General features: G+C 46.3%; 1 protein-coding gene across 1 annotated transcript in view; it reads left to right on the forward strand.

The window, feature by feature from the left end:
* The first annotated feature begins 5,558 nt into the window (after nucleotides 1-5,558).
* The window catches only part of FSD2 (fibronectin type III and SPRY domain containing 2), a 60,513-nt gene continuing 52,277 nt past the window's right edge, over nucleotides 5,559-13,794 (forward strand). Inside the window, exon 1 of the mRNA XM_012000674.1 lies at nucleotides 5,559-5,663. The gene's annotated coding sequence lies outside the window, so the exon portion shown is untranslated. The remainder of the gene's footprint in view (nucleotides 5,664-13,794) is intronic.

Consider the following 13,794-nt stretch of genomic DNA (forward strand, 5'->3'; position numbering starts at 1 on the left):
CGAACTTGCCCTCCGCTTCGTTCCAAGCCACCAGGAAGCGCAACCGGTGCCTCTCGGGCTCGGCGAAGAGGCCCTCCCGGACAGGCACCCAGCCCTCTAAGCTGTCGGGCTGCTCGTCTTCCATGGCAGTCGGCGGCAGCGGTCCTAGGGCTCGGCGGGCAAGGGCCTGGCCTGCTCGCACCGCCTGTCACGGGACAGTCCGAACCCGAGCATTTTTCACTGGAATCGAAACCGCGTCAGTGACCCAGCAGCGCCCTGGCCCCCGGCACCTCTAATTGGCTGACCCGGAGGTGGGGCTTACAAGAGGTGTTCGGGGTTGGTTGGGTGATAGACGACAGGGCCAGCGACAACCAATGAAAAGGTGAGACGGTGTCCCTCAGGAGTCAATCATCTCGCAACCCGTTCAGGAGTCTGGGAAATACAGCTCTTGCCTCACCTTTTCCACCCAATACATAAGGACGTTGGAAAAATATCTGTTGAATCGGCGAGTTGTTGTCTTAGTCTCCCACACTAAACTGTGAACTTCTTGAGAACAGGGACCAAGCTGATTTCCTTTTCTATCATCAGGGCCCTATTGAGTACATGGTTCCCGCCCTCAAGAATGTCACAAATGTGCTGGAGAGATGAAACATAAACTCGATAGTCATTTATTGAGGGCCTCTAAGTGCCAAGTACTGGGCAAGAAGCCACAAATTTATTTTTGTCAATTCAACAAACTTTTATTGAGTGTCGGCTGTGTGTCAGTATTGAGGGGGTGGAGTAAGAGGAGGAATTCAGGGCACTGCAGCTCCCAACCAGGGTGTTTAAATACAATCTGTGTTCTAACTCTTCACTTTAGAGTTAAGGAAACAGAGGCCCAGACAAACTTAAGATACACTGACACTCGGGCTCGACATGACCACCTGGCTACTGAAGGCCTGTTTAAGGAGATAACAGGAAATCCAGTTTACATGTCAGGGTGGAGCTAGATCTGTTCTTGCATCAAGGACCAAGACGGCCCTACTCTCTGCCTAGGAAATGTGCAGTGTAGACTGAGAAATACAGTCCATGTCCGCTCCCATCCTGGGAGTGCACTGAGACAGGTGGTGGTAATGGGGGGAGGAAAGGAGGCAGATGCCAGGAAGCTGGGATCAGGAGCCCTTTGCCAAAGCAAGGCCTGTGAGGTGTTGATTCGGGAACAAGTGAAAGCGTGTGTGAAGTTTTTGAGCTGGGAAAAACTGGAATCAGATTTTGTACTTGCTGTTGTCCCCAAGGGTAAACAATAAGCAAACAAAAAAATCAGGGCCAAGCTAAAGCTTTAGTTAGGACATCTCTCTGCCTTGAAAATGACCTTAAGAAATCTAGGAACCTCTGTGGAATGCAGCTTGAAGGTGGAAAGGTGCCTTTGTCTGAAGGTCCCTCCCCTTTTATGCCTGCTGCAAGTGTGAGGGTTGGGGATTGGGCCCTGGGACACAGTCACTCAGTCTTCTTGGAGAGATAACCTTTTAGCTGAAGTGATTGATTTTCCCCTACTTTTAATATACTGTTTTAACTAATATGATTTACTTATGATTTTTAACAGTCTGTTTTAAATATCTTTCTTGTATATTCCTCACGTTATATCTTTTTACTATCTGTTTTATACTGTGTTATCATTTCTATTAGCTTTCTAATCTATTTGGTTTTTCAAGAGGAAATTGTCAATCTTTCTCATTATAAAGTGTCGTGGGTGGCTGGGTGCAGTGGCTCACACCTGTAATCCCAGCACTTTTAGAGGCCGAGGTGGGTGGATCACTTGAAGTCAGGAGTTCGAGACCAGCCTGGCCAACATGGCCAAACCCCGTCTCTACTTAAAATATATTTAAAAAAAAATGTTAGCCAGGTATGGTGGTGCATGCACTATAATCCCAACTACTCAGGAGGCTGAGGCATGAGAATTGCTTGAATCCAGGAGGCAGAGGTTACAGTGAGCCGAGATTGCACCACAGCATTCCAGCCTGGGTGAAACAGTGAGACTCTGTCTCAAAAAAAAAAAAAAAAAAGAAAGAAAGAAAAGAAAAGAAAAGAAAAAAGAAAATTATCCTCTCTATGTATATTAATATATGTCTTAATCCATTCAGGCTGCTATAACAATACCATTGAGTGGGTGGCTTATAAACAACAAACATTTATTTCTCATAGTTTTGGAGGCTGGAAAGTACAAGATTAAAGTACTAGCAGATTCAGTGTCTGGTAAGGACACTTGGTTCATAGATAACTGTATTCTTACTGCATCTTCACATGGCAGAGCTCTCTGGGACCCCCAGTGTAACGGCACTAATTTTATTCATGAGGGCTTGCCTTCATGACCTAGTCACCTCCCAAAGGCTACATTTCCAAATATCATCACATTGGGGATTTAAGTTCAACATGGGAATTTTAGGGGAATATAAACTGTCTATAGCATATGTATATACATGTATGATGGTTAATTTTTTTTTTTTTTTTTTTTTTTTTTTTGAGACAGAGTCTCACTGTGTCACCCAGGCTGGAGTACAGTGGAACGATCTCGGCTCACTGCAAGCTCCGCCTCCCAGGTTCACGCCACTCTCCTGGCTCAGCCTCCCGAGTAGCTGGGACTACAGGCGCCCGCCACCACACCCGGCTGATTTTTTTGTATTTTTAGTAGAGACGGGGTTTCACTGTGTTAGCCAGGATGGTTTCGATCTCCTGACCTCGTGATCCACCCGCCTCAGCCTCCCAAAGTGCTGGGATTACAGGCGTGAGCCACCGCGCCCGACCGGTTAATTGGTTAATTTTAATGTGTCAACTTGATTGGGCTACCAGGTGTTTAGTCAAACATTATTCTGGGTGTGTGCATGATAGTGTTTCTGGATGAGGTTAACCTTTGAGTCAGTAAACTGAGTAAAACCGGTTGCCCTCCCTGGTGTGAGTGGGCCTAATCCAATCAATTGAAGGTCTGAATAGAACAAAAAGCTTGAATAAGAGAGAATTCTTCCTGCTTAACTGCCTTCAAGTGGGGATATGGGTTTTTTTCCCGCCTTCCAACTCAAATGGAAACATTGGCTCTCCAGGGTGTTGAGCCTGCTGGCCTTTGGACGAGAACCACACCATTGGCTCTCCTGGATGTTCCGCTTGCTAACTGCAGATCTTGGGACTTTTTGGTCTTCATAATTACATGAGTCAATTCCTTATGATAAATCTGTTTCCATATATACATTCTATTGGTTCTGTTTCTCTGGACAATTCTGACTATTACACTGTGTGTGTGTGTGTGTGTGTGTGTGAGAGAGAGAGAGAGAGAGAGAGAGAGAGAAGAGAGAGATTATACTGTTACACTGGTCTGTGGGCTCAGCATCAAAGTAGGAATTTTGCAACATACCCCACAGTTAACACTTTCTTTTTTCCTCAACACCTAGACTCTTTCAATTTCTTAACAGAATCAGAATTTTGGAAGAAAAGAACATTAACAATAAATTGTCATTTTATAAATTATGAAACTAGAGCTTAGAGAAATAATCAATCACAGTCCATAATGAATGTATTGGCTGGATAGTCCCATCTCTATGCCATACCGTGGCAAGTAAAAAAAAAAGAAAGTTAGCTTAAGGCATATATGGGAAGTGTATCCTGTGATTTAATTAGAAAAGTGCCCCCAAAATGTTTTTTAACCTTTTATGGTTTATGAGCACCTCTGAGAATCTATTGAAACCTGTGAGTTCTCTTCCCAGAAGTGATTCCATAAGGACACAAACATAATTTTGCATATAATTTTAGAAACTCATTCATGTAGCCCCTGGCAATTCCTGAGCCATAGATAAAGAAAACTTGCTTTAAAGTGTTAGCTATACAGTGATGTGAAAGGGTTCAAATCAGCCTTACAGGCACAGCCCACTTAAAAATATCTTATGGCATTTCCTACATTTAAAAAACAGGCATCTACATTATCATTAGTATTATTATGTTTTTTAAGAGGCAGGGTCTCTGTCACCAGACTGGAGTACAGTGACGCAGTCACAGCTCACTGCAGCCTCAAACTACTAGGCTCAAGAGATCCTCCTTCCTTAGCCTCTGAAGTAGCTGGGACTATAGTCATGAACTGCCGTACCTAGCTCCAAATGATTGTTTTTAATTTTTGAGACAGGTCTTTCTCTGTCACCAGACTGAAGTCCAGTGGTGTCATCAGGGCTCGCTGTAGCCTTGACCTCTCAGGTTCAAGCAATCCTCCCTCCTCAGCCTCCCAAGCAGCTGGGACTACAGGTGTGCCCCAACACAGCTAATTTTTTTATTTGTGGACATGGGGGTCTCCCCATGTTGCCAAGGCCGGTCTCAAACTGCTGCACTCCAATAATGGAAATAGCTTCAGTCAAGGGAGGGGAATCAAGTGATGGGAATCCTGGCCCCACAGTGGGAATCCCCAGAGATTCCCCATGAGAGAGTCGGAGCTAAGCATACTCCAGGCCCAGAGAGCCTGAGGCTGGTACCCACTCTGATGTCTACTCAAATAGAAGCCATCTTATGGCGTCAGCCCTCCTGCCCTGGCTTCTAAACCAGCATCTCTGGGAGGAATGTGGGGAGGAGAGGCCAACTCCATGCTTCCTTTTCCAGGGCAGGCTTCCTGCTAAAGAGGCCCACTCTGGGAAAGGGAGAAGATTTAACACTGGCTAAACCAGGTTTGGCTTTTTGATTAATGTATTGAACTGGACATTCAATTCCTGAATTTGAGATGCTGACTTCAAGTGACCTTAGGACTATGTGTCACCTAAGAGGGAGAAGAAAGTCATTGGGTCTGCTGGATTTTCATCCAAAGAGGGGAATAATTCCCACCTGGAGTACAGTTTAAAGGAATATTGGGAGAAAAAAATAAAGTTGCATTTGATTGCCTCCAGAGCTGTGCTTACCAAGAACACTTTGGAAGAAGCCCCCAGGAAAGCCCTGATGGAAGGCGCACAGCCCAAGGGCTCTCAAGAATCTCCTTCCAGGCCCGGTGCAGTGGCTCACCTCTATAATCTCAGCACTTTTGGAGTCTGAGGTGGACAGATCACAAGGTCAGGAGTTCGAAACCAGCCTGGCCAGTATGGTGAAACCCGTCTCTACTAAAAATACAAAAATTAGCCAGGCGTGGTGGCAGGCGCCTATAATCCCAGCTACTCAGGAGGCTGAGGCAGAAGAATCCCTTGAACCCGGGAGGCAGAGGTTGCAGTGAGCCAAGATCATGCGGTTGCACTCTAGCCTGGGCAACAAAGCAAGACTCCGTCTCAAAAAAGAATCTCCTTCCTGGTCTTACCATGACAGTCCTCAGCCGTCTCCACATGACCAGCCGTCTGAGACCCATGGTAGAGCCACAAGTCTAAAACCCCTCACAGCACAGGAAATAACTCAGAGCACAACATGTGACCTCTCCTGGTGATACTTGAGTAGTAAGAAGTGGCAACTCAGCCACAGCAAGTCTATATTTGGACCTTCACTCATGGCAGGCCTGTTGCTATTTGCAGCTGTAGCCAGCTCATGTTACCATCCAGCTTTGGTGCCTCACTTGCGGAACTCTGGTGTAAAATAGGCAGGGGTAGCCTGTGGGGCATGCAGAGGTCACCAGGAAGGAAAGCCTGCTGAACACGGATTCAATTTTCTAGCAGAACTCCAGGTCCTCTGAGTTAAAGGAAGCATTTATGGACGCTTAGCAGGCAAGTTTTGGGGTAGTCATATTCTTCCCATGCAAATTATATTATTAGAAACCAACTTAATGCTGCAATACTAATGCAACATATTTCCTGTAGGTGGGAAGAGATATCATGGTAAATTGCAGATGTTTAAATTACAATAAACAGTGTAAATGTTTTCTGTGCCTTCTTAAAGTAAGAATTCGCATTAACTGAACATGATGTTGGGACAGGATGTGAGAGGCTCTGATGAAGGCAGACAGGGGCTGGTGATTCTTGTAATGTGTCTTTAGGATATCTGTAGTGCTGGGGCCCATTTGCTAGAACCATTTGCTAGAACAGTTTGGAAATATAAATGTTGAATATCATCTGGCTATACTATTGCGTTGTAAATACATTTTATTTAACCTGCATGTACATGCTGACAAATAATAACTTCATGCATTGATTCAAATACTGAAAAACAGCATCATAATTAGTTTTCACTTGTTATGCATACAGCGTCCTCCTATAGAAAGTTTTCAGGTTTGGGCAGTGTCTGCAAAGCCGATTTGAATCATTTTGTATCGCTGTAACACTTTAAGGCAAGTTTTCTTTCGCTGCTGTGCCTCAGGAATTGCCAAGGGCTACATGGGTGAGCTAAAATTATATGCAAAGTTATGTTCCTGCCCTTATGGAATCACTTCTGGGAAGAGAATTCACAGGTTTCAGTAGATTCAGTAGATGTGCCCATGACCCATAAAAGGTTAATAACAAGCCAAGTGAGGTGGCAGATTGCATGAGCCCAGGAGTTCAAGACCAGTCTGGGCAACACAGAGAGACCCTGTCTCTAAAAAAGAAAAAAAAAAACATTCTGGGGGGACTTTTCTAAGTAATGCACAGGGATACACCTCCCGTATAAGCCTTAGGTAAACATCCTTTTAATTTTTTTTTAACTGCTTCCCTATGGCATAATGGCATAGAGGAAAGGGTATCCAGCAAAGACATTCATAATGAACTGTGACTTATTACTTTACTTCTCTAAGCTTTAGTTTCACCATTTATAAAATGACAATTTATTGTCAACCTTCCTTTCTCCCCAAATCCTGATTCTGTTACGAGTCTAGGTGTTGAGGGCAAAAGTGAGTGTTAACTGTAGGGTGTGTTGCAAAATTCCTACTTTGACACTGAGCAAGTTTGTGTTGAGACCAGTTTGTGTTATGTGTTCAAAGGGCAAGTGCCAGCTCGAAAGCATGTATTCTTATTTGTATTTGTACTAAGTGTTTTCCAGTCTTCTTGCTTGTGTCTTTCTGACAGTTCAACTTGGTGTTTCACATTCCAGCTTCTGGTTGAAAGAATTTCTCATGATGATTTATTGGTCATACAGAATCCTGGCTATTTCCCTTTGGGTAGCACATGGGAATGTAAGCATTATTTTTAGTGAACTGCTCCTCTGTCTGGAGATGGTGTGATTTAGTAGAAACCTGGGTTTGAATCCAAGCTCTTCACCTGACTGGTTGTGTGTCAGGTGAAAAGCTTGGATTCAAGCACAGGGCTAAATACAGAGTAGCCCAGATACATTTTTGTAAAAGAAAATTGGCTATAAGCAAGCCCTTTATCCTCACAAGAACTCAGTTTTGCCATCCTAAAATCAGGATTTTTTTTAAACATCCATGACCTGCTGAATAAAATCAGGAAATTGAATTAGATGCTCTCCAAGGGACCTCCATCCCTAGAATACCACATCTCTGCCTGGGCCCCTTGGAAACTCTTGCTATAGGGAGAGGAATGATCTCATAGCAGATGTCTGTGCATGGTTATGAGGCCGTTCTGCTTTGGTGCCTTCTTTCATCATCAACTGTTTTCAAGGGACAAATATTCCCACAGTGGCCACGGATGATTCCACACTGCTGTGGTCACTCTCCATGAATGACCAGGTAGAAGGCTTGTAGCCCAGGTGGGAGATACTAAGGTACGAATAATGGTAATTATAGTAAGAACAATAGCAATAACAGCAGCTAACACTTATTGAGGACTTACTTTAAGCCATGTATTATGTATAAAGTACATTATGTTATTTCGTCTAAATGCCAACCTTACGAGGTACACAGTGTTAATAGAGCTGTTTTATAGTCCATTAAAGTGAGGCCTAGAGAGATGTTTTTCCTGAAGTCATACTTCCAGGATGTGGCAGAAACAATGCAAACACAGGACTGTCTAAATCCAGAAGGCAGTGGTCTTGGGGAGGGGGGAGGAGGGACAGGAAAAGGGATATTACCTAGAGATTCAAGAAGTAGAGTCAAAATCAGCATGAATTGATTATTCATTAGATTGGGGGTATCAAAGATGAGCTTCTGGTTTGGTTTGGTGCTGGAGGGGGTGGCTGTCATGTTCTCATTCATGGATGGTAGCAATGCGAGTGGCCTTCATGGAGGGCCATGTTGGATGAGTAGGGGTTTAAGAAGCAGTGGTGAGACAGGGAAGAGTGGGGAGCTCTCAGCAGGCAGGACAGCCTGAGCCAGGGCCTAGGATGAGTCTCACATGGAAGACCCTGAGAGCGGCCAGAAGGAACAGAGAGTGACCGCTAGGGAAGGTGGGGCTGCTTGGGGAGTATAGAGCTATGGCATGGGGCAGGGGGTCCCTGGTGCCCAGGAGAGTTGGTACTTGCCAGTAATGGAGCCCTCAGAATGTAGGACATGCAGATGTACCACTTCTGCCTGAGCAAAGCAATGTATGCTGTATGAGTTGTGCTGTTATCCTGGGCAGGGACACCCCTGAGGAAGAACCATGGTGCACACAGTCAGCAGACTGTAGAGACAGGAGGGTTTCAAGCAAGATTTCGAGCCTCAGAGGGAAATAGTGGGATTTTGGCCCTCCTAAAATCTGTGCTTTAGGAAGGAGAAGTACTCTGGGGTCCCAGGAAAGAGGGAAAGTGGCATCTCTGAGAAGTTGTGCATAGCCCCAGATGGGATAATAATCCCTTATTCACTTGTCTGGAGCCTCCTTGAGACCATGAACTGTGTCTCATCCATTGTACCCCCAGCGCCTAGCCCGGTCCCGTTCTCTTGAATTCACACCTCACCAACCCCATGAACATTCAGAGCTGGGGCAATGAATGATGCCCAACACCACAGACCATGCATGTGGTAAGGTTAGCCAGGGTCACAGAAGGACCTAGGGCTTCTCCAGATGTCCTCTGCATGGGTGCAGACTTTCCAGGTCATTCCATGTTGCCCCATAACACACTGGCTCCAGGACATCTAACTCTGCCGTGACCAGGTAGAATCTATAACGCCCCAGGAGCAGAGGCAGCAACCAGGACTCCCAGTGGAGTAGAGACGAGGAACTGCTTCTAAGCTTGGGAGACCTACTGCTGCTGTTACTGGCTGATAAGAGGCCCCTGGGGAAGAAGCATGACCCTCCCATCCTCTCAGGTTCTATTTCCGGAGATACTTGTGCTTAGCTTCATTCTCTTCCTCTTTCTCCCCCATGATGCCAAGTAAGAGCTCAACCCAGCTGTTAATGGTAAGATATTATTTCCATGCAATGTGTGTAATTCTGATTAGCTGGGCAATCCGACGTACAGGAGTGTGAAGGCAGGATTCAGAGCCTCTTAGGGTAGAAGGCTCTGATTGCTTTGTTGAGAATCATCCACTACAATAAGGGATTCAGGATGAGAGAGGAGGCAAAGTGGTGTTTCCGTAGCTGGAAGGGAACTTTGACCTTGTGAACCATCAGAGGGAAACATGGGCTAAAGTGCGGGCAATGTGCATGATACCCAGGAGGAGCTAGCAATGCCTTGGGTCTGGTATGTATGGAGCGGGATGCTTGCCGGTATAGCTGAGCGCTGATTTTGCTGGGACGCAGATTCAGTGTGAGAAAAAGTTGTGCCCTAGTTCACTCGAAGCCATACTTCTCCAGCTCTGTGTACAGGCTGCATTAGTGAGGATGAACCAGGACTGCCCCAGCCAGGGCCTAATGGTGGACAGGTTTCTTAGTAGTAACCTCTCCATAAAGAAAACCCAATTCTGGAGTCTTCATAAATCATAGATACTCTGGAGGCAAAACACTGGCCCTGGTGCCTAGAAACCACTGGCTTTGCAATGCTGCCTCTGGAAACCTACCTCCACTCATCCTTCTCTCCATCTAGGGGGTGGACCTGATCCTGTTTGTGGTCCCAGGTGGCATGGACCAAGACCTGGTGGAGGTGGTGCACTGTGTGCCTTAATCCTGTGTGGTCATGGTATCTCAGCCTCAGCAGGTGTTACCGAAGTGATATTTACCACTGTCTTCCATGTGAAGAGTTTTGGAGCACTGGAGAATGGGAGAACTCCAAGAGCGATGTTCCCAAGTCTTAGAGTCTCAGGAGCAAGGTTTCCTTATGAGGATCCAGATCTCTGAAACCAATAACATACATGGCATTGGGTTAGGATAGCAGCATCTTTTTCACCTAATGACTGCTGGAAGTCGACTTCTCTGTGTGATGCTGATAGAGTACCTAGAAAAACAGCAACCCATGGACACTTCAGAGTGAAGAGAGGAAGAGAGAAGGTCCCCAGGGGCTCACCAGGGCTAAGTCCATGTAGTGACACTTCCACATCCCACCTCCCCAAACCCTCTACCATCAGAGAAGGCTGGTTGGTTCTTGTGTTTTTGTCTTGTCAGAAAGCCAGGGTGAGCGCATGGAGGAAAATGTGAGGGATTTCCAAGGCGGGATGTAGCCATGATTAACTGGGGGAGTGATATTTGGTACAGAGCCCCAGTTGAAGTGGCTAAGGGCCCCTCCAGGTTAAGAGCAGGACACAGTTCCATCACTGGGATCCAGAACCTCCTATTCTTGAATCAAAATGTTACCAGCATCCTGGGTTCTTGTAATCTCCCAGGATAGAAATCAAGAGAGATCACCAGACACAGCAGCAAAGAAAAAGTTTATTTTAGCTTGTGCACAAGGAAGCCGGCACTGAAGAAGAAAAGAATGGGCTGCCCCTTGAGGAAAGTAGTGTGTGGGTTAGTTTTATAAAGTCTTTCTATAGGGAAGGGTTACATCGGGGCATGTGTAGAAGGGTTTTTCTAGTGCTTGCACAGTGGCTCAACATGCTTCTTCATACATTATATGTAACATTAGCATTTTAAATCGCCACCCCAGGTGTGATTTTCAGCAAAAATGAAGAAGGGATAACTACAGGTTGGAGTTTAAATCTAACTGCACATTTGGGGCTCCAGGGAAGTCCCTAGACCCCTGAAATAGGAGCTTATGGTTATAGCTTCTTGGGTCTTTTGTTACTGATTGGCTGGGAGTTAGATAAGCAAGAGCTTGACTGAGGGGCTTTTTTTTTTTTTTTTAGACAGAGTCTCACTCTGTTCCCCAAGCTGGTGTGCAGTAGCGTGATCTTGGATCAATGCAACCTTCGCCTCCCAGGTTCAAGCGATTCTCATGCCTCAGCCTGCCGAGTAGGTGGAATTACAGGCTCCCACCACCACGCCCAGCTAATTTTTGTATTTCTAGTAGAGACGGGGTTTCATCATACTAGCCAGGCTGGTCTTGAACTCCTGACCTCAGGGGATCCGCCCACCTCAGCCTCCTAAAGTGCTGAGATTACAGATGTGAGCCACTGCGCAGGGCCAACTGAAGGGCTTTTATCCTTTTCCGCCAGATCATCTTAACATAGGAAGCTAACTAGCCTCCCTGTCTCAAATCCTTCCTAAATGGGCCAGATATAGAACTGTGTTGGCACCTCTGCTCTCCTCATCACTACTCCTAGCCTTTTCCTGTGCTCACAGGACAAAACTTGGAGGGCACCGGGGGAGGCAGTGAGCAGAGCCTGGCTGGTTGTCCCCAGGAAGGAAGGAGGAGGTCCAGGCCATAACGGCAAGGTGTCATCTCTGACCAGCCTAGGACGCAGGACAGAGTTCTTCTTCCTCAGGCCATGGGTAACTTGGCTTCCACAAATAAAAGCTGAGGAAGAGGGATGAAACTGGAGGCTTACAGCAGGAATGTCCAGGGAGGGCAGGGGGAAGGGCAGGCAGGCAGTTCAGGACATCACAGACTTTCATGGCCAGAGTGTAGAGAGGCTGAAGAAGGTGGGTTTTCTGGAGGACTGTCCCAACCTCTCAGGGGCCAGCTGGGCATCCAGGCATCTCCTACCTTAGAAGGTAGACCAGCAGAATAGGCACCACTTAGAGATTTAGAAATGCAGTTTTCCAGACCTCACTCTAGACTTTCTGACTCTACATTTAACCAGATCCTCAAGGTGACGTGTGTGCAGGAAAGTTTGAGAAACCTTGTTGAGGGGAGGAGTTCTGACAGGGCTGGAGGGAGGACACCCCTCTAACAGGCAGCACGCAGGGGCTGCCATGGAGGTGACATCACACCACATGGTGAGTTGGGGAAAGAGAGAGGCAATGAGCTCCTTCCGGTGGGGCTGAGTGTGAGGGGGCTGCTGGAGGGGGGCTGCTCAAGACAGCAGCTGTGCCTCTGAGCCTCTGCCTCTGCATGGGGCACAGGTTAGGGCCAGAGACATGGATTTGGAGCCCTCAGAAGAGACGGGGACGTAGAAGCTGTGAGACTGGACGAGATCACCTAGAGCAAGTAGAGAGTGGGAAGACAGCCTAGAATGGAGGTTGAGGGGATGCCCCCATATAAACAGCAGCCAAGGGGAGGAACTTGGCAGAGATTTCAGCAATCAGTGGCCTAGGGGAAATTCCAGCTGAGCCGGGGGAGACAGAAGGGTCAATAGGATTGAATGGATGGAGCAGACAGGAGAGCACCAGACAGGGTCCATGGATTTCACAGGCCATCAGAAAATGTTACGTTAAAAGGGCTATCAAAAGCGGAGATAGGCCAGGCACATTGGCTCACACCTGTAATCCCAACATTTTGGGAGACCAAGGCGGGAGGATTGCTTACGCAAGAGTTTGAGACCAGCCTGGGCAACATAGTGAGACCCTGTCTCTACAAAAATTACAAAAATTAGCCAGGCATGGTGGTCTGTGCCTGTGATCCCATCTGCTCGGGAGGCTGAGGTGGGAGGATTGCTTCAGCCCAGGAGGTCAAAGCAGCAGTGAGCTGAGATCGCACCACTGCACTCCAATCTGGGCAACAGAGCAAGACCCTGTCTCAAAAAACAAACAAACAAACAACAACAACAACAACGAAAAAAACTGGAGATAGTGGAAAGAAAACTTAATGCCTTTTTAAAAACATAGTTTGGGAAGTGGCTATTAAAAGGACAGTCTATCAGCAGAAGTGACAGTCCATCACTGCAGAAAGATAAATAGAGCTGACAGGGGAAGCCGCTGAACTTGTTGATTTTTGTTTTCTGTGTACAGCTGTGGAACAAATAGGGAAGACAAACAGCTGGCTGCTAACTCTGATCACATAAATGGAAGTTAAGGAAAACTGGATCATAAAAGTGATGGATAAGGAAAAAACAGTGCTAAACCATATCTTAAAATATTTTGCTTATCTTATTTTTCTCAAAACATTATATATATGTCATGTTAAAATCGCTTAATAATATTGGTTTTTTTTTAAAAAAAAAAAAAAGGCGGCCGGGCGCGGTGGCTCAAGCCTGTAATCCTAGCACTTTGGGAGGCCGAGATGGGCGGATCACAAGGTCAGGAGATCGAGACCAGCCTGGCTAACTCAGTGAAACCCCGTCTCTACTAAAAAATACAAAAAACTAGCCGGGTGAGGTGGCAGGCGCCTGTAGTCCCAGCTACTCAGAAGGCTGAGGCAGGAGAATGGCGTAAACTCGGGAGGCAGAGCTTGCAGTGAGCCGAGATCCGGTCACTGCACTCCAGCCTGGGCGACAGAGCGAGACTCTGTCTCAAAAAAAAAATTAAATTAAAATTAAAAATTAAAAAATTTAAAAAATTTTAAAAAGGCATTAAGTTTACCACAATTTTTTAATGGGGGTAGGCATTGGGAACTGGATTGTGATGATGGCTGCACAATTTGGGGAATTTACTAAAAATCATTGAATTGTGCACTTAAAACATGAATTTTCTTCCTTTCTTCCTTTCTTTCTTCCAACAGGGTCTTGCTCTGTCACCCAGGCTGGAGTGCAGTGGCAAGATAATAGTTTACTGCAGCCTCAATCTTCCAAGCTAAAGTGATCCTCCCACCTTAGCGTCCCGAGTAGCTAGGACTGCAGGCACACACCACCATGCTGGG

Source organism: Mandrillus leucophaeus, unplaced genomic scaffold, assembly GCF_000951045.1.
Source record: "Mandrillus leucophaeus isolate KB7577 unplaced genomic scaffold, Mleu.le_1.0 Scaffold639, whole genome shotgun sequence".
NCBI lineage: Eukaryota > Metazoa > Chordata > Mammalia > Primates > Cercopithecidae > Mandrillus > Mandrillus leucophaeus.